The 23,115-nt window shown below is 37.4% G+C and overlaps 3 pseudogenes; all 3 read right to left on the minus strand.

The window, feature by feature from the left end:
• Window positions 1-1,697: 1,697 nt before the first annotated feature.
• Window positions 1,698-2,243, minus strand: LOC149203903 (protein DETOXIFICATION 16 pseudogene; annotated as a pseudogene).
• Window positions 2,244-7,650: 5,407 nt separating this feature from the next.
• Window positions 7,651-8,196, minus strand: LOC149203904 (protein DETOXIFICATION 16 pseudogene; annotated as a pseudogene).
• A 5,318-nt stretch (window positions 8,197-13,514) lies between these two features.
• On the minus strand, window positions 13,515-14,147 carry LOC149203905 (protein DETOXIFICATION 16 pseudogene; annotated as a pseudogene).
• Window positions 14,148-23,115: the final 8,968 nt, after the last annotated feature.

The raw sequence follows: 23,115 nt of genomic DNA on the forward strand, positions 1-23,115 counted from the left end.
ACAGCATCTGATATAAAGTGCAACCCAGTGCCCATAGATCGTTTCCAGTTTGTTTGAGTTTTCCATCCTCATACCATTTAGCGCAGCTAAGGCCTTCGACTTACTGTATACAAAATAGCCCTTTCCAACTCTAAAAATCATCTTCACCTGAAACTGTAATATGAATTTAAATAAAAAGACTCATAACTGGCGCAGAAAGGAAAACATTTAAAGAGTATATTCCGGTCACCATTATTTAGCAAAGTGCTCCAGCTTCTCTGATATAAATTGCACAGCCTCTGACCATTCGTGCAACACCATGGCATTCAACTGCTGGATGTCTGAATTCTCCCAGCAACAAGGTATTGTAAGCAACAGAGGAAATATAGTTCTTCATGGGCAAACCTATATTCCGCTTCTTGAGACTCTGTTTTTTTAAGGCCATGAAAAACTTGGTTAATTTAATTCTCAAATTTCAGAGCTGTGATATGAGCCGGTGAATTAAGTAAAGCCGAGGATCCATTTGTTTCTTCTGAAAGCCACCTAGATCTTCTCTGTAATATATTATGAACAAATGAACTCCCTTTCTGAGAAAACACATCAGATAAAGTATTTACTGCTTGGAAGATATCATGAGGTTAGGCACGAGTTGCAAACGAACCGCCAAATGGAGATTCACTGGTTTTGTTGTCTGCTACTTGAATTCTCCGTCATCCAATTGTCTCGATTCTGTAGGCCCTTTCTTATGCGCCCCTTAACATCATTCACGGTCATGAGGATTCGATTTAGCATGATACCGAAGACGTGGACGTATATAGATCAGCAAAAAAAGGCTAAACCTAACTCCTTCCGCGCCATCTGTATTGTGACTCACGTCGGTGCCAAACCAATGACCTAAAATTTCGTTCTTGTTTAAAAGTGCATGATGTCCACATTAAATTACACTTAACTTTTATCCTCAGATTGCTCAGATAGTTTACGAGGACAGAACGGAAGTCTTGAACGAAAAGAACCCTGTTCGGATGGCGCAGGTGTATATGAATCAACGAACCATTTGAGAATTAATGCATTTACATTACCCCTTTGGAGATTCACTCAATTGAAGGAAAAAAAACAATTAATGACCAGATCAAGTATTCAAGGATGTCACTCAATTAGCAACAACCAAATCATTGATACTATTGCGTTCATACTATTCCAGTGATCTCATGCTTCAGACATTGCACTTGGACTCTTTCAGAACTACATTTTTCATATCTGCCTTCGCCTCCGCCATATGGATATTGTCGGTCAAAAAGATACAAGTAATGCAGCGGCCTTAGCTCTTGAAAATCCCATTGTCCTTCTACAGTTTTCGCTCTGTTTGCCTTTGATAACGCGAGTTCAATCCTCCATAATAGTGTAAGAGGTTCGAAAACATATGATAAGCCAGAAGATTGGCCACTAAACCATAGACACTGTGATCATCTCCATAAACTGGTTTTTTCCACAAAAGGCTTGATAATTCGCTATGCATGGTTTTGAACAAAATCCCTTACTCCACAAAGTAGTTCAACTCTTAATAGGGGTAATCTCTGTTCACAAGTGCAAACCTTGGAATATGAATGCGAAATTTCTGAAGGCGCTCTGATCAACTTCTTTTGGGTGCTCCCATATATCCTTTTCTGTGCAGCAGTGATAAATTTTTGATAAGGTTTTCCTTTGTTAGCGCAATGTTCTTAGCAACAGAACAGATGCTCGAATGCCGAAGGTCCCCTGCCGCCAACATGCAGTGCAAAGGCTAAAATGACAGCTACAGGCATGCCAACCACATAGTATGCCCCAAGGTTTGCATAGGCACCCAACGTTTGCCATCCACATCCTCTAGCAATACCTGATAGAACACCTTGGATGGCATCCATAAATGTTGAGGGTACAAGCAGTGGCATCATGATTGAAATGCATTCATCTACCTCTACTTCATTGCTATAAACATAGCCCCATACATTTCTGATAGAGAATAAGATATATCTTATCATAAGAGCCTCATTGACTGCCATACAAACCCCGACACACACTGATAACTGTGCAGTGCGGGAGCGTCCAGCTCCTAGTTCATTGGAAACTCGTGTACTTACAGCAGCACCCACGCCAAAGGGGATCATATATGCAACTGCATGAGTGCTAAGACAGATGGAGAGAACTGATATCTCAAATTCAGGCTTAGGCAACAAACCGGAGAAGAGAACAAGCATTTCAAAAGACCAGTATTCCAAGCAACGCATTACTGCAGATAGAATAGTAAGCTTAAGAAAGTTTGTAATGTCATATAAAGCTTCCCTTGAGAAAGATGTCCATGTCTTCTTGCATGCAGGGGAAGATTTAACATAAATTGATAAAAGTGCCACATTTAGCCAATTGGAAATGCTATTTGCAAGCGCAGCGCCTTTATTACCTAATCCAACTTTGAACACCAATACCCAACAAACGGGAACATGAACTTTATCATAAATATTTTTCAAATCTTTCAATCCATTGTGGCGCCCTGCTTTGTGAAAGAAGTTACAGATTGTGAAAAGACAATCCCCAAATATCAAACACTCCATTACTTATAACATTTAATAGATTCTTTGTCTAGAGGATTCAACACAACATCTCCTGAAAGTCTCCCACATTAGTATGTACATCTTTCACAATCACCCATGGACCAGAATTCAGAGATAACTCCCTTAACGTATTTGATGACAATCCTACAATAGCTACATCATCATGAGGTGTCTCCTTGAACATACTGCCACTGCTCTCATCAACATTCCTAGAGGGAAACAAAACTCTATACAATAGGCATGCTAGGATTCGAACCTTCACTTAGAACTCGAACCAATTCCCAATTTCGTAGCACGCTACGAAACCACGCAAACAGGCAGCGCTGCGAAACTGCTAAAATAATTCAGGCGCTGCGAAAACACCCAATCTTTAAGCCAAGCTAAAAATTTTTGACAACTGCATTTTCAGTGATAACAGTGGCTCCACTAGGGATAGCATGCCCTTGTGGTGCGCTAAGAACACGCAGCTCCAGTGCCTTACCCATTTGTAACAAACAGAAATTTGCTTGACAAGCCTGACTGTAGGAGAAAGAAACTAATGCTACTGAAAAATAAATGCTCAGCCAACCTTGAGCTTATTTGCAATTTACCTACCTACCTACCCTAACCATTTAAACTTTCCTCAGCTCAATCAATATGAAACTTCCAATGCAGCCAATCCTTTGCTTTGTCTGACATTTGACTTCTTTGCCTGTCCCGAAGTTCAGCGCCAATGTGATAGTGAGATGACAGCTGCCACTGAAAATGTCTTTGACTGCATCGGATTTCAGAGCCAATGTGATAATGTAATGACCGCTGCCACTGAAACTGTCTCTGATCTTCATAGGTAAGCTGAAACACTGGAGAATAAAACTCTTCCATGTAATCAGCTATAGGATCCCAAAACACATGATCAGCTTGTCCTTCCTCGACACTTTCCAGCTGTGCAAACTGATCTTCAACCACAGTGTTCAGTTCCTCAAACGTAAAAGAGAGGGGAACCAGCATAGTCTCCTTGCGCTCAGCCATAAAATATTTCTGAGAATAATGATCATGATCATGAAAATTATATTCCTGAATTTGTCCTTCTAAACCTTCAATTTCTTTCTCAATGTCTTTGGAAAATTCATCAAAAAATTTCATCTTATCCTCTGACTTGCAGTCAAAAGATTCCAGATATGAGGACAGGGACAAAGAAAAAGATTCATTTGTTTCTTCTTTATTATGATCATCATTCCACTGTTTAAAACCTTCAACTGAAGGAGATTTTACTTCCACCTCTGGCCTATCTATCCATTCCTCCAAGAACAAAAGCCAAAAGTCTGGCAATGACTTAATGGACTTGGCAGGCAAGCATTCAACCCACTGTTTGCATTTCCCTTGGAAAGAATCATAAAATAACCTTATGCAAACATCCTCATGTTTAATTCTAAGAAGCTGTGCGAAATGACAAAAATCTGAGATATGCTCCAACGTTAAACTCAAGTCTTCACCGTTAAATTTTGGACCATTCTTTAGAAAATAAACATCCTTGGGAAAATGGTTTGGGAAACCATGAAGTCCTGAGAAATCTATGCATGCATACCTTGAACAAAGATGGGCAGCTTCTGGGTCTTTCATAACTCCAGTGGAATCACCATGAATATATAACTTTGAATTCTTCAACAATGGAGTCGCCAAGGTAGTTTTGCAGCCTTGAAAATCATTTGAACTCCTGCTACCTTCAGAAATTCAATCTTAAGCTCCCGGCAGACGCACCAAAATGTTATCACAAAACCAGTACTAGGGACTGCAACCAAGCAAGGTCTCATGTAACTGTTTCAGACCATACTTTAGATTAGGAATTAGCCTTCCTAATCAGAGAGGGCTCTCTCACGACTCTTGACAAAATCCTTCAAACACTAGAGGGCTAACTCTTCACACATTTATAAAAATATAGCTGGCTGGACATACATCAAATTAGTCTTCATTGGGCTATGGAGTCTCTCACAGTTAATAAACCAAATCACAGTCATCTCATAGAAGCCAAGGCTCTTTGCATCATCAAAGGTTCAAACATAATTTACCTAAATCAAAGCCTGCTGAACATACAGGAAGTCAGAGCATTAAAAAATGAATTCTGAGTGATGTTCAAACATGCTTCACCAAAACCCACAGCCTGTCAAGCACACAGGAAGTCAGAGCATATAATATGAATTCTGAGGGATTGTGCCATAACAAGGCTGTAAAAAGAACATTAAGAAACTAAACCACCATCACATTTGAACAAAAAGATGCATTGAGAATCTTGGGAAGAAAAAACCCTGTTTGCCATTACTGTAACAGTCTTTTCATAAGCTCTAAAAACTCTGTTTTTGTATATACAGTCCAACCCTTTTTACATCCTAACTTGGCCCATATATAGGCAAGCAAACTCCAACACCTCGAGCTTCCTCCTCCAGCATGAGGGGAGCCTCGAAGGTGGCTATTAACTCTTCCTACATGCTCTTAACTACTGCATTAATTACAAGCATGCTGAACTAAAATTACACACAATCCTAATCCAACTAAAATACTAATTTCATTCTCCTCGCAGACTTGATGCTTTCTTGGATGCTGGACAGCTGTATGATTTTCATTATGGCTAAGATATGTTAAGGGAACAATCACCGAGCAAGCTGGTCTCGGATGCTAGCCGTAAGACAGCTTATTAATTGATAGAATTAATCACCCTACATCCACGGTCCCCTGTCTTCCATTCCTCTTCATCATTTAAAAACCACACTCCGAGTTCTTTGAACCTTCAATCAATCAACGCATAATCACCATATGTTATATGATCTGGATACTTCAAGGACCAACAGGTGTATCAACCGAAGATTCTGGTAACCCCACCAATACGTTAGTAGCTCGGTCATAAATTGCCTTTGAGAAAACTTTATGAAAATAAACAAAATATTTTATCTTCTCTTCAAGAGCTACACCTGTCACTGTTTGAGTGGTTATGAAACACATGTATGATCTCACTGCCTGAGTTTGAGACCTTCTTTCACCATTAACTGACCTCATCATCAAAATTCATTGTTTTTCCACAAAACAGCATTCTACAGCAGTTTCGTAGCGCGCTACGAAACTGCTGTAGATGTCAAAACAGAACCTATGTATCTTTGAAGCGTTTTCTACTTAGATCCATGATCTCTTCAGACATTTGTACAGCTATTAGGAACCTAAATAGTTTGAAGAAGATGAAGCTTGCTTCTGCCATTACATATCACAGCCAACTTGACTAGCATCAAACCAATAAAAAGCTTCATAAATCCCAACTGGAACATAAAGTCGGTGTAGTATTCCTTGCTGTCTTCAAATCTTCAAATGAGGTGATCCTTTGGAATGTGAGCCACTCACTGCCATCTTTAAAAGGTGATATGTCATACACCATCTGATATAAAGTGCAACACAGTGCCCATAGATCGTTTCCAGTTTGTTTGAGTTTTCCATCCTCATACCATTTAGCGCAGCTAAGGCCTTCGACTTACTGTATACAAAATAGCCCTTTCCAACTCTAAAAATCATCTTCACCTGAAACTGTAATATGAATTTAAATAAAAAGACTCATAACTGGCGCAGAAAGGAAAACATTTAAAGAGTATATTCCGGTCACCATTATTTAGCAAAGTGCTCCAGCTTCTCTGATATAAATTGCACAGCCTCTGACCATTCGTGCAACACCATGGCATTCAACTGCTGGATGTCTGAATTCTCCCAGCAACAAGGTATTGTAAGCAACAGAGGAAATATAGTTCTTCATGGGCAAACCTATATTCCGCTTCTTGAGACTCTGTTTTTTTAAGGCCATGAAAAACTTGGTTAATTTAATTCTCAAATTTCAGAGCTGTGATATGAGCCGGTGAATTAAGTAAAGCCGAGGATCCATTTGTTTCTTCTGAAAGCCACCTAGATCTTCTCTGTAATATATTATGAACAAATGAACTCCCTTTCTGAGAAAACACATCAGATAAAGTATTTACTGCTTAGAAGATATCATGAGGTTAGGCACGAGTTGCAAACGAACCGCCAGATGGAGATTCACTGGTTTTGTTGTCTGCTACTTGAATTCTCCGTCATCCAATTGTCTCGATTCTGTAGGCCCTTTCTTATGCGCCCCTTAACATCATTCACGGTCATGAGGATTCGATTTAGCATGATACCGAGGACGTGGACGTATATAGATCAGCCAAAAAGGCTAAACCTAACTCCTTCCGCGCCATCTGTATTATGACTCACGTCGGTGCCAAACCAATGACCTAAAATTTCGTTCTTGCTTAAAAGTGCATGATGTCCACATTAAATTACATTTAACTTTTATCCTCAGATTGCTCAGATAGTTTACGAGGACAGAGCGAAAGTCTTGAACGAAAAGAACCCTGTTCGGATGGCGCAGGTGTATATGAATCAACGAACCATTTGAGAATTAATGCATTTACATTACCCCTTTGGAGATTCACTCAATTGAAGAAAACAAACAATTAATGACCAGATCAAGTATTCAAGGATGTCACTCAATTAGCGACAACCAAATCATTGATACTATTGCGTTCATACTATTCCAGTGATCTCATGCTTCAAACATTGCACTTGGACTCTTTCAGAACTACATTTTTCATATCTGCCTTCGCCTCCGCCATATGGATATTGTCGGACAAAAAGATACAAGTAATGCAGCGGCCTTAGCTCTTGAAAATCCCACTTGTCCTTCTACAGTTTTCGCTCTGTTTGCCTTTGATAACGCGAGTTCAATCCTCCATAATAGTGTAAGAGGTTCGAAAACATATGATAAGCCAGAAGATTGGCCACTAAACCATAGACACTGTGATCATCTCCATAAACTGGTTTTTTCCACAAAAGGCTTGATAATTCGCTATGCATGGTTTTGAACAAAATCCCTTACTCCACAAAGTAGTTCAACTCTTAATAGGGGTAATCTCTGTTCACAAGTGCATACCTTGGAATATGAATGCGAAATCTCTGAAGGCGCTCTGATCAACTTCTTTTGGGTGCTCCCATATATCCTTTTCTGTGCAGCAGTGATAAATTTTTGATAAGATTTTCCTTTGTTAGCGCAATGTTCTTAGCAACAGAACAGGTGCTCAAATGCCGAAGGTCCCCTGCCGCCAACATGCAGTGCAAAAGCTAAAATGACAGCTATAGGCATGCCAACCACATAGTATGCCCCAAGGTTTGCATAGGCACCCAACGTTTGCCATCCACATCCTCTAGCAATACCTGATAGAACACCTTGGATGGCATCCATAAATGTTGAGGGTACAAGCAGTGGCATCATGATTGAAATGCATTCATCTACCTCTACTTCATTGCTATAAACATAGCCCCATACATTTCTGATAGAGAATAAGATATATCTTATCATAAGAGCCTCATTGACTGCTATACAAACCCCGACACACACTGATAACTGTGCAGTGCGGGAGCGTCCAGCTCCTAGTTCATTGGAAACTCGTGTACTTACAGCAGCACCCACGCCAAAGGGGATCATATATGCAACTGCATGAGTGCTAAGACAGATGGAGAGAACTGATATCTCAAATTCAGGCTTAGGCAACAAACCGGAGAAGAGAACAAGCATTTCAAAAGACCAGTATTCCAAGCAACGCATTACTGCAGATAGAATAGTAAGCTTAAGAAAGTTTGTAATGTCATATAAAGCTTCCCTTGAGAAAGATGTCCATGTCTTCTTGCATGCAGGGGAAGATTTAACATAAATTGATAGAAGTGCCACATTTAGCCAATTGGAAATGCTATTTGCAAGCGCAGCCCCTTTATTACCTAATCCAACTTTGAACACCAATACCCAACAAACGGGAACATGAACTTTATCATAAATATTTTTCAAATCTTTCAATCCATTGTGGCGCCCTGCTTTGTGAAAGAAGTTACAGATTGTGAAAAGACAATCCCCAAATATCAAACACTCCATTACTTATAACATTTAATAGATTCTTTGTCTAGAGGATTCAACACAACATCTCCTGCAAGTCTCCCACATTAGTATGTACATCTTTCACAATCACCCATGAGCCAGAATTCAGAGATAACTCCCTTAACGTATTTGATGACAATCCTACAATAGCTACATCATCATGAGGTGTCTCCTTGAACATACTGCCACTGCTCTCATCAACATTCCTAGAGGGAAACAAAACTCTATACAATAGGCATGCTAGGATTCGAACCTTCACTTAGAACTCGAACCAATTCCCAATTTCGTAGCACGCTACGAAACCACGCAAACAGGCAGCGCTGCGAAACTGCTAAAATAATTCAGGCGCTGCGAAAACACCCAATCTTTAAGCCAAGCTAAAAAATTTTGACAACTGCATTTTCAGTGATAACAGTGGCTCCACTAGGGATAGCGTGCCCTTGTGGTGCGCTAAGAACACGCAGCTCCAGTGCCTTACCCATTTGTAACAAACAGAAATTTGCTTGACAAGCCTGACTGTAGGAGAAAGAAACTAATGCTACTGAAAAATAAATGCTCAGCCAACCTTGAGCTTATTTGCAATTTACCTACCTACCTACCCTAACCATTTAAACTTTCCTCAGCTCAATCAATATGAAACTTCCAATGCAGCCAATCCTTTGCTTTGTCTGACATTTGACTTCTTTGCCTGTCCCGAAGTTCAGCGCCAATGTGATAGTGAGATGACAGCTGCCACTGAAAATGTCTTTGACTGCATCGGATTTCAGAGCCAATGTGATAATGTAATGACCGCTGCCACTGAAACTGTCTCTGATCTTCATAGGTAAGCTGAAACACTGGAGAATAAAACTCTTCCATGTAATCAGCTATAGGATCCCAAAACACATGATCAGCTTGTCCTTCCTCGACACTTTCCAGCTGTGCAAACTGATCTTCAACCACAGTGTTCAGTTCCTCAAACGTAAAAGAGAGGGGAACCAGCATAGTCTCCTTGCGCTCAGCCATAAAATATTTCTGAGAATAATGATCATGATCATGAAAATTATATTCCTGAATTTGTCCTTCTAAACCTTCAATTTCTTTCTCAATGTCTTTGGAAAATTCATCAAAAAATTTCATCTTATCCTCTGACTTGCAGTCAAAAGATTCCAGATATGAGGACAGGGACAAAGAAAAAGATTCATTTGTTTCTTCTTTATTATGATCATCATTCCACTGTTTAAAACCTTCAACTGAAGGAGATTTTACTTCCACCTCTGGCCTATCTATCCATTCCTCCAAGAACAAAAGCCAAAAGTCTGGCAATGACTTAATGGACTTGGCAGGCAAGCATTCAACCCACTGTTTGCATTTCCCTTGGAAAGAATCATAAAATAACCTTATGCAAACATCCTCATGTTTAATTCTAAGAAGCTGTGCGAAATGACAAAAATCTGAGATATGCTCCAACGTTAAACTCAAGTCTTCACCGTTAAATTTTGGACCATTCTTTAGAAAATAAACATCCTTGGGAAAATGGTTTGGGAAACCATGAAGTCCTGAGAAATCTATGCATGCATACCTTGAACAAAGATGGGCAGCTTCTGGGTCTTTCATAACTCCAGTGGAATCACCATGAATATATAACTTTGAATTCTTCAACAATGGAGTCGCCAAGGTAGTTTTGCAGCCTTGAAAATCATTTGAACTCCTGCTACCTTCAGAAATTCAATCTTAAGCTCCCGGCAGACGCACCAAAATGTTATCACAAAACCAGTACTAGGGACTGCAACCAAGCAAGGTCTCATGTAACTGTTTCAGACCATACTTTAGATTAGGAATTAGCCTTCCTAATCAGAGAGGGCTCTCTCACGACTCTTGACAAAATCCTTCAAACACTAGAGGGCTAACTCTTCACACATTTATAAAAATATAGCTGGCTGGACATACATCAAATTAGTCTTCATTGGGCTATGGAGTCTCTCACAGTTAATAAACCAAATCACAGTCATCTCATAGAAGCCAAGGCTCTTTGCATCATCAAAGGTTCAAACATAATTTACCTAAATCAAAGCCTGCTGAACATACAGGAAGTCAGAGCATTAAAAAATGAATTCTGAGTGATGTTCAAACATGCTTCACCAAAACCCACAGCCTGTCAAGCACACAGGAAGTCAGAGCATATAATATGAATTCTGAGGGATTGTGCCATAACAAGGCTGTAAAAAGAACATTAAGAAACTAAACCACCATCACATTTGAACAAAAAGATGCATTGAGAATCTTGGGAAGAAAAAACCCTGTTTGCCATTACTGTAACAGTCTTTTCATAAGCTCTAAAAACTCTGTTTTTGTATATACAGTCCAACCCTTTTTACATCCTAACTTGGCCCATATATAGGCAAGCAAACTCCAACACCTCGAGCTTCCTCCTCCAGCATGAGGGGAGCCTCGAAGGTGGCTATTAACTCTTCCTACATGCTCTTAACTACTGCATTAATTACAAGCATGCTGAACTAAAATTACACACAATCCTAATCCAACTAAAATACTAATTTCATTCTCCTCGCAGACTTGATGCTTTCTTGGATGCTGGACAGCTGTATGATTTTCATTATGGCTAAGATATGTTAAGGGAACAATCACCGAGCAAGCTGGTCTCGGATGCTAGCCGTAAGACAGCTTATTAATTGATAGAATTAATCACCCTACATCCACGGTCCCCTGTCTTCCATTCCTCTTCATCATTTAAAAACCACACTCCGAGTTCTTTGAACCTTCAATCAATCAACGCATAATCACCATATGTTATATGATCTGGATACTTCAAGGACCAACAGGTGTATCAACCGAAGATTCTGGTAACCCCACCAATACGTTAGTAGCTCGGTCATAAATTGCCTTTGAGAAAACTTTATGAAAATAAACAAAATATTTTATCTTCTCTTCAAGAGCTACACCTGTCACTGTTTGAGTGGTTATGAAACACATGTATGATCTCACTGCCTGAGTTTGAGACCTTCTTTCACCATTAACTGACCTCATCATCGAAATTCATTGTTTTTCCACAAAACAGCATTCTACAGCAGTTTCGTAGCGCGCTACGAAACTGCTGTAGATGTCAAAACAGAACCTATGTATCTTTGAAGCGTTTTCTACTTAGATCCATGATCTCTTCAGACATTTGTACAGCTATTAGGAACCTAAATAGTTTGAAGAAGATGAAGCTTGCTTCTGCCATTACATATCACAGCCAACTTGACTAGCATCAAACCAATAAAAAGCTTCATAAATCCCAACTGGAACATAAAGTCGGTGTAGTATTCCTTGCTGTCTTCAAATATTCAAATGAGGTGATCCTTTGGAATGTGAGCCACTCACTGCCATCTTTAAAAGGTGATATGTCATACACCATCTGATATAAAGTGCAACCCAGTGCCCATAGATCGTTTCCAGTTTGTTTGAGTTTTCCATCCTCATACCATTTAGCGCAGCTAAGGCCTTCGACTTACTGTATACAAAATAGCCCTTTCCAACTCTAAAAATCATCTTCACCTGAAACTGTAATATGAATTTAAATAAAAAGACTCATAACTGGCGCAGAAAGGAAAACATTTAAAGAGTATATTCCGGTCACCATTATTTAGCAAAGTGCTCCAGCTTCTCTGATATAAATTGCACAGCCTCTGACCATTCGTGCAACACCATGGCATTCAACTGCTGGATGTCTGAATTCTCCCAGCAACAAGGTATTGTAAGCAACAGAGGAAATATAGTTCTTCATGGGCAAACTTATATTCCGCTTCTTGAGACTCTGTTTTTTTAAGGCCATGAAAAACTTGGTTAATTTAATTCTCAAATTTCAGAGCTGTGATATGAGCCGGTGAATTAAGTAAAGCCGAGGATCCATTTGTTTCTTCTGAAAGCCACCTAGATCTTCTCTGTAATATATTATGAACAAATGAACTCCCTTTCTGAGAAAACACATCAGATAAAGTATTTACTGCTTAGAAGATATCATGAGGTTAGGCACGAGTTGCAAACGAACCGCCAGATGGAGATTCACTGGTTTTGTTGTCTGCTACTTGAATTCTCCGTCATCCAATTGTCTCGATTCTGTAGGCCCTTTCTTATGCGCCCCTTAACATCATTCACGGTCATGAGGATTCGATTTAGCATGATACCGAGGACGTGGACGTATATAGATCAGCCAAAAAGGCTAAACCTAACTCCTTCCGCGCCATCTGTATTATGACTCACGTCGGTGCCAAACCAATGACCTAAAATTTCGTTCTTGTTTAAAAGTGCATGATGTCCACATTAAATTACACTTAACTTTTATCCTCAGATTGCTCAGATAGTTTACGAGGACAGAACGGAAGTCTTGAACGAAAAGAACCCTGTTCGGATGGCGCAGGTGTATATGAATCAACGAACCATTTGAGAATTAATGCATTTACATTACCCCTTTGGAGATTCACTCAATTGAAGAAAAAAAACAATTAATGACCAGATCAAGTATTCAAGGATGTCACTCAATTAGCAACAACCAAATCATTGATACTATTGCGTTCATACTATTCCAGTGATCTCATGCTTCAGACATTGCACTTGGACTCTTTCAGAACTACATTTTTCATATCTGCCTTCGCCTCCGCCATATGGATATTGTCGGTCAAAAAGATACAAGTAATGCAGCGGCCTTAGCTCTTGAAAATCCCATTGTCCTTCTACAGTTTTCGCTCTGTTTGCCTTTGATAACGCGAGTTCAATCCTCCATAATAGTGTAAGAGGTTCGAAAACATATGATAAGCCAGAAGATTGGCCACTAAACCATAGACACTGTGATCATCTCCATAAACTGGTTTTTTCCACAAAAGGCTTGATAATTCGCTATGCATGGTTTTGAACAAAATCCCTTACTCCACAAAGTAGTTCAACTCTTAATAGGGGTAATCTCTGTTCACAAGTGCAAACCTTGGAATATGAATGCGAAATTTCTGAAGGCGCTCTGATCAACTTCTTTTGGGTGCTCCCATATATCCTTTTCTGTGCAGCAGTGATAAATTTTTGATAAGGTTTTCCTTTGTTAGCGCAATGTTCTTAGCAACAGAACAGGTGCTCGAATGCCGAAGGTCCCCTGCCGCCAACATCAGTGTAAAGGCTAAAATGACAGCTACAGGCATGCCAACCACATAGTATGCCCCAAGGTTTGCATAGGCACCCAACGTTTGCCATCCACATCCTCTAGCAATACCTGATAGAACACCTTGGATGGCATCCATAAATGTTGAGGGTACAAGCAGTGGCATCATGATTGAAATGCATTCATCTACCTCTACTTCATTGCTATAAACATAGCCCCATACATTTCTGATAGAGAATAAGATATATCTTATCATAAGAGCCTCATTGACTGCCATACAAACCCCGACACACACTGATAACTGTGCAGTGCGGGAGCGTCCAGCTCCTAGTTCATTGGAAACTCGTGTACTTACAGCAGCACCCACGCCAAAGGGGATCATATATGCAACTGCATGAGTGCTAAGACAGATGGAGAGAACTGATATCTCAAATTCAGGCTTAGGCAACAAACCGGAGAAGAGAACAAGCATTTCAAAAGACCAGTATTCCAAGCAACGCATTACTGCAGATAGAATAGTAAGCTTAAGAAAGTTTGTAATGTCATATAAAGCCTCCCTTGAGAAAGATGTCCATGTCTTCTTGCATGCAGGGGAAGATTTAACATAAATTGATAAAAGTGCCACATTTAGCCAATTGGAAATGCTATTTGCAAGCGCAGCGCCTTTATTACCTAATCCAACTTTGAACACCAATACCCAACAAACGGGAACATGAACTTTATCATAAATATTTTTCAAATCTTTCAATCCATTGTGGCGCCCTGCTTTGTGAAAGAAGTTACAGATTGTGAAAAGACAATCCCCAAATATCAAACACTCCATTACTTATAACATTTAATAGATTCTTTGTCTAGAGGATTCAACACAACATCTCCTGCAAGTCTCCCACATTAGTATGTACATCTTTCACAATCACCCATGGACCAGAATTCAGAGATAACTCCCTTAACGTATTTGATGACAATCCTACAATAGCTACATCATCATGAGGTGTCTCCTTGAACATACTGCCACTGCTCTCATCAACATTCCTAGAGGGAAACAAAACTCTATACAATAGGCATGCTAGGATTCGAACCTTCACTTAGAACTCGAACCAATTCCCAATTTCGTAGCACGCTACGAAACCACGCAAACAGGCAGCGCTGCGAAACTTCTAAAATAATTCAGGCGCTGCGAAAACACCCAATCTTTAAGCCAAGCTAAAAATTTTTGACAACTGCATTTTCAGTGATAACATACCGTATTGTTGATTGGTCATGGCTGGTAGCAAAATTGAAAATCACATCAATATCTAGTAGAAAAGATGGCTCTCAAGATCAAGTAGGCCCACTCTCACTAAAATTGTGTTGGAGGCTATCCCGGTATATTGGATGTCCCTAGCCTGGGTCCCAAAAGGAATTCTTCTCATGATTCAACAAATTTGTTGTCATTTCCTTTGGAGGGATAAGAGGAAAGATGGAGCAGGGTCTGGTTTCATTTTGTGGGGGCTTTGGAGGAAGCCAACATCAGAATTTCTGATAGGGCAGATGAGCTCATTTGGGCAAAGGCCCCAACTAGTAGGTACACCCCAAAAGAAGGCTTCACTGCAATCTTGGAGGCTCAGGTCTTGGGCGAGGGTTGTTGGTGGTGGCATCATTTATGGAAATTTAAAGCCCCCCACAATTCTTGGTTGTTCATGTGATGCATCTTCACTAATAAAGTTCCTACTGAAGAAAACTTGAGCAAGCGTATGGTGTAGGGTCCCTCCAGATGTTGCCTTTGTAAAGCGGAAGCAGAGGATACGGATCACCTATTTCTACATTGCCCAGTTTCGGTCGAGGTTTGGTCTTTCATTACAGCAACTCTCAATATTGATAATCAATGGGAAGGCCAAAACATAAATGATGCCTGGAAACGGTGGTGGTCAGCTATGGCCTCCCAGAAAGTCAGAAATCTGCCCCTCATCGTTTGCTGGGGTATTTGGTTGTTTAGAAATCACCTAATTTTTCTGGAGTCACCAATTCAATGGGCTGTCTCTTGCAATCACATGTTGGCTATTTACAACTTGATTCCCAAGGAACTGGTTTGGCAAAGTATTAGGGTCATTAGTCCTGAAGTTATAGACAAAAGCTTTCCTTGGGCTTATTTTGATGGCTCGGTGCAAGCAGAAGGATGTGGGGGGGGGGGGGGGGGGGGGGTTGTCCTTCATTTAAATGACTCTGTTTGTTTCAAAATTAAAGTGGGTTTAGGGAGAGGCACAAACAACTTTGCAGAGTTAAATAGCCTTAGACACCTCCTCCTTTTCACCAGGGAACAAAATTGCCACAGGATTCAGATTTTCGGGGACTCATAACTTATCATAAATTGGATAAATGGGGTTTATCTATGTCACTTGCACACACTCAGGGACTTACTGGAGGATGCTTTATCTTTAAAATATTAGTTTGAGTTTTTTGTCTACTCTCATATATACATGGAAAGGAATGAAGTCATTGATCTTCTATCCAAATAGGCCACGCAGTTGATTAGAGGTCACTGGTTGATTCAAGAGTACAAGGAAGGGGCTTTCTTCCAAATCTTTCATCGCTCGTTCATAGAAGGGGAGGAAAACCTCTCGGAATGATCATGAGGATCATTCTTTTTTTGCTTTTTGTAGTTTCTAGTTTATGAGCTGGACCGATTTTTGGACTTTATGGCTTCTGCAGCCTCTATTTTATTGTTTGATCAGGTTGTTATGTAAATATTGTTTATGATCTTGGACTGTTTTTGTTCAGTAGTGAAAGCATTTCATACATGTTGGTTCGCAACATGTAATTTTCTTAAACTTATTTAATGAAAATTACGCTTTTTTCCTCGGAAAAAAAAATAAATAATATATATATATATATATATCTATATATATATATATATATATATATATATATATATATATATATATATATATATGTTTTTATTTGTAAAATAGTTAATTAGTAATATTAAATTAATATTATAATATATAATGATCTTTTATTTTTATTTTGCATATGGTAAATATCTTTATATTCCATTTGACATCAAAGCTCATCATGTCACTTGTGGGAATTGGATTTGGAATCGAAAGATCTCAATCATTCATCCCAATCACCCGAGATATACCCAATTGATAATATAATGATATTTTATATCTTAATATTATTTAACTAAAATAATATATTAATAGTTAATAAATGATTACTGATATGTTGTGATCTCTTATAAATATACTAGCAATTGCCCCTAAAGGTGCAAAGACACACTGAAGGAATAGAAGACTTTGAACGACCAAGCAAATTGTGAAGACAAAATGAGCATTTTTTTCATATCCTTACTTTCACTAGTTGAGTCAATACAACTTAGAGGACAACTTCAAAGAGCTAGAAATTGACCAAGCAGAGATTGCCTAGGGGAGGTTGGAGCCACTCTTGACTTTCGAAATGATGATTACAAATCTCACTAGCTTGCCCATATGGAGCTCGGGTATTGGTTGGGTTGAACAGTATTTGCCCAACCAACTCCATAGAGGGAACACCTTTGGTAAAAAAATAACAAAGATAAAATAAAAAAAGGTTTATAATAATAAAGAACAATTCTATTAGCTCACAAAAAAATAAAGTGTATAATCATAATTAGACAAACCACCAAATCAAGATACACTTTCCTTATCATTCTCGTCATTGTAGGTTTGAATCCTTATTCAAATATTGACCAAGTTGTATGAATCTATCCTATTGGTGTCTATAGTGATAATTAACCTTTAGGATTGCGAAATTTTTCATATTTTTACCCATTTAGCGCCATTTCACAAACTTGAAGTAATGTCAATTTACATGCTCAATATTTTGTTTCCTCCCAAAAACCCAATAAACTTTCCAAATCATTCATGTCCAATTAACATGAGAGGATCAACAATGCATGTAAGGCAAAATTTGACTTGGTATTTGGAATCCATTGACCAAAGGTTATGCATGTATCAATATTAGTGCTTCCCGGTAACCATCGTTCCCTATCCTAACACATTTGACTAGCCATTCTATTACACGTCATTTTGTCACATTAAGGAAATTACCATCGGTTTTCATCTTTCGCTATCCATAAATGTGTCCCAAGAACATTCCCCTACAAAGTCTGAATCTAAATTATCATTGATAAAGTGGAATTTTTGGAGCCTATGGTAAGAAACCTTGATTTTGGCTATATTCATAGTTTCCTAGTTAAGTTCGACGCATACGCAGGGAAGACCATTATTATATGCACATAAGTACGTTTTGTCTTCCACTATGACCTACGAACATGGCTTGAAGTATGTAAAAATAAAAATTAAAGTCTAGAAGCATTGTTGGTAGCATCTATCCTAACCAACAAGCTTCGAATGAGTGCCTATTTCAGTACTGATCCCTTCCATCATGGAGTAATTCCCCTTCCTTTGTGGAACCTATATTCCACTAATAGTGGATCTCATCCCTTGGAGAATGGATCCATAACTTCCCATTCTTGAAGTATAAAGCTACTACAAGTCTAAGTTGGAGGAGGATTGTTGGAAGTAGGTTTATTCTATTAGGATTAGGTTGTAAGGCTTTTCTTGCAAGGGAGAGGGTTGGAGATTGCAGAAGGGACTTGAAACATCAAGGCTACATGGTTGTAAGGATTTTCTCCAGTTTTATGAATATAAGCAATTGTTCTTTCTCAGTTACAACTCCATTGATTCAATTTGTAGGATTCCTTGATCACCTACATAGGTTTTGGTTGTATAATTGATCAGTTTATATATATAATTGATTAATTAGTTCATTTATCTCTTTGATTATGTGTTGTATGCTTTGATCTCTTGTTTGTATTTGTCTTTGCATATCTCTTTAAGAACATTGAAGAGAAACTGTTGGGAGCGACGAGAGGACATTTAGAGCACCACAGAGCGAGTTATCGAAATCTTTGAGGAACTTCATCAATCAGTTCGTTAAACCGGTAAGAGGCCTCTTTCATTCTATTTGCTTTCATTCGATCAAAACCTAGAGAAAGGTAGCAGTTATTGTTTGTTTGTTACTAGGGTTCTTTGAAGCCTAGGGAGATCGCTCTAGTCCACAAGAGGGATTTGTCCACATAACACATACAGTGTCTTAAGAAAGTCATATATTTCTTTTTGACAAAGTATCAATCATAAAACCATTAAAAAACCAATGAGTTTGGATTGTGCGAGTGTTGATTTCAATCATAGACACCTCACGACTCTCATCGGTCATTCAATTCTGACGTGTCTCCTAGCCTGAGCAGCACCACATGTTCATCTTATAATCTCTATAACATACAAAGACCAGCCTGCCTTCATGTCTCTGCATCCACCCTCTTCAATCACTTCCCAACTGTACAACTTCTGGCAACTTGTCATATCCCTTGCAGAGCACAACTCAATTCAATTCAGGTGGGAACTTATTTGATAAATTATATCTTAACAAGGATGATTAATGGTCGACATGGTTGGTTGGTTTAAACTGTTGGCTTATTTTCCTTTCTGCCACATTAACAAAATAAAGCTGGAACATTATGAAGCTCCAGTACTACAACAAAGGGGTCGTTGATATGGCCAGAAAGAGTTGGAATCTAGTTGGATGGCTCTCTCTTTTCTCTTTCCAAGGTTCAACCTCATTTGCTTTTAAAATACCCCAAAAATCATGCCCGACCTCTAGTGAGACAATTCCTTCATTCCCTGGCTCACAGTAGTTAGTGACAGATTGGTCTCTAGTCCAATCAAATTGGGTTGTAGATTGATTCTTGCATATAATATTATTTATGTCAAAGCATAGCCATACAATACCATTATAGAAAACCAAGAAGAAAATTCATCAATATGCATTTGTCTGAGAATTTTTCTCATAATGTACCCTGCACTTGAGACTGCTTGTTACATTGAGCTTGCAGTATCATTACTTTCTTGATTTTCTTGGGGGTTTTTCAGTTCTTAGACAGATTAGGCATTCTTGATCTTCGGCATATTGGAACCTTAATATCTAAAATTATAGTGTAGCGGGCCATGGCACTGCCACCAGGTGCTACGAGAAAGCAAAAACTCAGAGGAGAGGAGTTTGCAGTTCTAGTCTCAGTTATTGGCACGATGGTGGTGATTGTACAACAGTTCCAAAGGGCGCCTCAATGTTGTTCCATATTAGCAGTAGCAGTAGCTTGTCCGACAACCACTTTCCACGTGGCAAACTTTGACGAGATGGAGGAGGACAAAAATGGAGCATGGGGATTGGTTGGGGTGAACAGTGTTTGCCCAACCAACTCCATAGAGGGAACACCTTCGTGTAATTATAAATCTAAGTTAATTAGATCTAATTATATTAAATGTAGTTGCAATAAATCAAATGTAGTGTTTGTGTTTTTTTGGCTTTAAAAATTAGTTTTTATATTTTTTGGGTTTTAAAAACTAGTGTTAATTAGCAAAAACTCAGCAAAAGTTGAAGCCTTGTTGGCTTGAAAAATTAGCCAACCCACTTTTATAGAGTCATAAAGTTAGAAAAATTAAGAAACTTAGCAAAAACTCAAAAGAAATTGGATTCTTACTTACAGTTGTGTAAGAATAACATAAATAGCATAGTAGATAAATGAAATTCAATAATTCAAAAAATATATAATATATATTTTGTCAATGTAAAGCAATATATAAATGCAAAAAAATAAAGAAAAAACATAATTTAGTTATTAAAAGTTTATTGAACTCAAATTCTTGTTTGTTCAACTTCAAAATAATTATTTGGATCATTGTTTTGTTATGTGCATGTGGATAATTTTGTAGATACTTTTATTAAAATAATTGATGACTTAAAGATAATATTTATTATTAATTTTATTTGTTGGCTTGACCCACTCGGTATTTGAACCTTGAATATCATAGTTTAGTGTAGACAATAAATCCAACCAGAGTCATCGCACACGCTGCACTTCATCTCTCGAGGAGAACCATGCACTAAGATCTGAAAGGCTTATGATGTAAAAAAATGCTATGGTAACGTTCTTGGGCATGAGAGCATCTACGTGGTACCAACTTGCATGCCAAGAAAACCGCACCATGATCCAATGGATCCTCTTGGTATCCCATTACACATTCCATAACCTGGCCCGGAATTGCACAGACGGTTGAAAGTTAGGCCTTTATCCTCCATGTGACAAAGACATTAAATGTCTCAACGGACACTCAATCCAAAGGTTTAAACATATATTACTTCATTATTTCTAGCATATATAATTTATATACACATATTTATTACTTCATTATTTCAAGAATATAGAATTTATATACACATATTTTGTTTAATTTTGAACGAGTATGTGATGTGAGTTTGTAAATGCCATTCAAGTTAGGTTATGGACCAGAAAGGAAATGGATGCCAATGGTGTATTTTTTAAATCCTTTAGAGATAATATTTTTTTTAATATTAAATTATTTATAAAATGTTATTTTAATTAAACTACAATATTGATGAATAAGGTTTATTTTGTTAAATTTAATTTTTAAGGATTAGATGTTTTTAAACCTAACTAAAACTTATTAAACATAAAACCAATATATTACATAGAAAATTAAAAAATAATTCAAATATGGTTACCTAAGTTTGCATTTTAAAAAATATTGATTCACATAAATAATCGATTTAAATTCAAAATTATTATTATTATTTAAGGTTAATTCAATTGGTTGAGGTTTTGTCACTAAAAGTACCTCGCTAATGGGAGGTCACGAGGTCAATTCTCTTTGACATCCTCGGGATTAGGCTCTGATAATAAGACTATGGGAAGTACGAGGTCAATTCTCCTTGACACCCTCGGGATTAGGCTCTGATAATAAGCCTATGGGAAATGATCCCTTCGTTCAAATAGATATGCCCAGATAATTCATTTATAAATAAAATAATTTAACAAATGATGATGATGATGATTTACGCCTAGAACTAAAATCCATATGGTTTACTAGAACTTAAAAGATGAGAAATTAATCAAAATTCTTTAGCATTTTATTTCTATGCTAAAAATAAGTAAGAGGAGGTTGGCAATGTGAGAGATATATTGAAAATTAGAAAACATGTCAGCATAAGATGGACAATTTGAGAGAATGTGTTTTTTATCTTCAATCCTTTGAGGACCTCACATAATGTTGAATGATTGTTCTTTGAGCTTAATGTTGCTAAGTATTATTAGTATATGTATGAGGTATGCGTACATTGAGGGATTTGATCCCTCTATATGCATCATAGATCTAAAATTAAGAAGCTACATTGCTTCATAAATATATTTCTTATCTCATATATATATATATATTCCATATGAAGAATATATAAGTTCTTAGAGGGGTTGCTTAGACAACAAGGCTTGAAGTCATTACACAACACACTTATTGTAAGTTCAACAAATCACATAAATCAGTGGGGAGGAGAACAATGAGTTGATATGGAAATATTTACTTAAAAGGGAACATTAAAGAGGACATTAAAATATTTTTTTTCTAACTAATATTAATTTGTTATCCCTTAGTTTATCCCTTTTGCGTTCTGAAATTAATTTTTTTATTGATATATTTTTAAATGTCAAGAGCCAAGTCCATTTTCAATACTAAACGAATTATACATTGAAGTATTTTATTTATCATACACATTAAAATATTTTTTTGAATATTTTTCCTACATTCTATCTATTAGTTTTGTATATATAAAATTGATATTGAAATATTTCATTTATAATCCACATACACGTATATATATAATTTTAACTCTACCATAAAAACAAAAAGAATTACATATATGTGTACGCATGCATTATCAAACTTTTCAACTCAATAAATCATAATTTTCATATTGAAGTAATAATTTGATAAAAAAAACATGTTAATTGCTAAAGATTATAAAATATAATAACAGTAAAATATAAGAAAGAATATAACTATCTATAAATATTTTGTGTTTTCCATTGTTGTCCATGACACAAAGTAAAGGGAAGAGACTAAACTAAATTTGTCAATCTTTTAAGTTATCTATCATGGTGAAGCATGGAGTTGTGTCCATTTTGAAAAGAAAAATGTCACTGGTAGCAACATTATTGGCTATTACTTAGCTAAAATTTGTTTGAAATAGGTGACCTACAAGACCGATGGATGGTTTCTCATCATTGTTAACTACTACATTTTTAATTTTTCACTTTACTTTTTCTTTTAAAATAGTTTTTGTTTTTTATTTCATATTTATTTTCAATATAAGAAAAACGATGTAGATGATTTAAGGTATGCATGTTACATTATCGTTATTACATTTTTAAAATTATTTTATTATATTGATCTTCTTAAAAGTTGATGTTTTAATGTTCAAAAAGAAAATGTCATTTTTATTTAGAAATTACATGGAAATTATACTTCATATTTGCATACTAAAATGATGGATTTGATATTACATAGTAGGTAGATTTCATTTCCATCTCATTGAAA

This window comes from Pinus tabuliformis, chromosome 2_1 (genome assembly GCF_031772625.1).
Source record: "Pinus tabuliformis cultivar Carrire ecotype Pingquan chromosome 2_1, CPIR1, whole genome shotgun sequence".
Lineage (NCBI taxonomy): Eukaryota > Viridiplantae > Streptophyta > Pinopsida > Pinales > Pinaceae > Pinus > Pinus tabuliformis.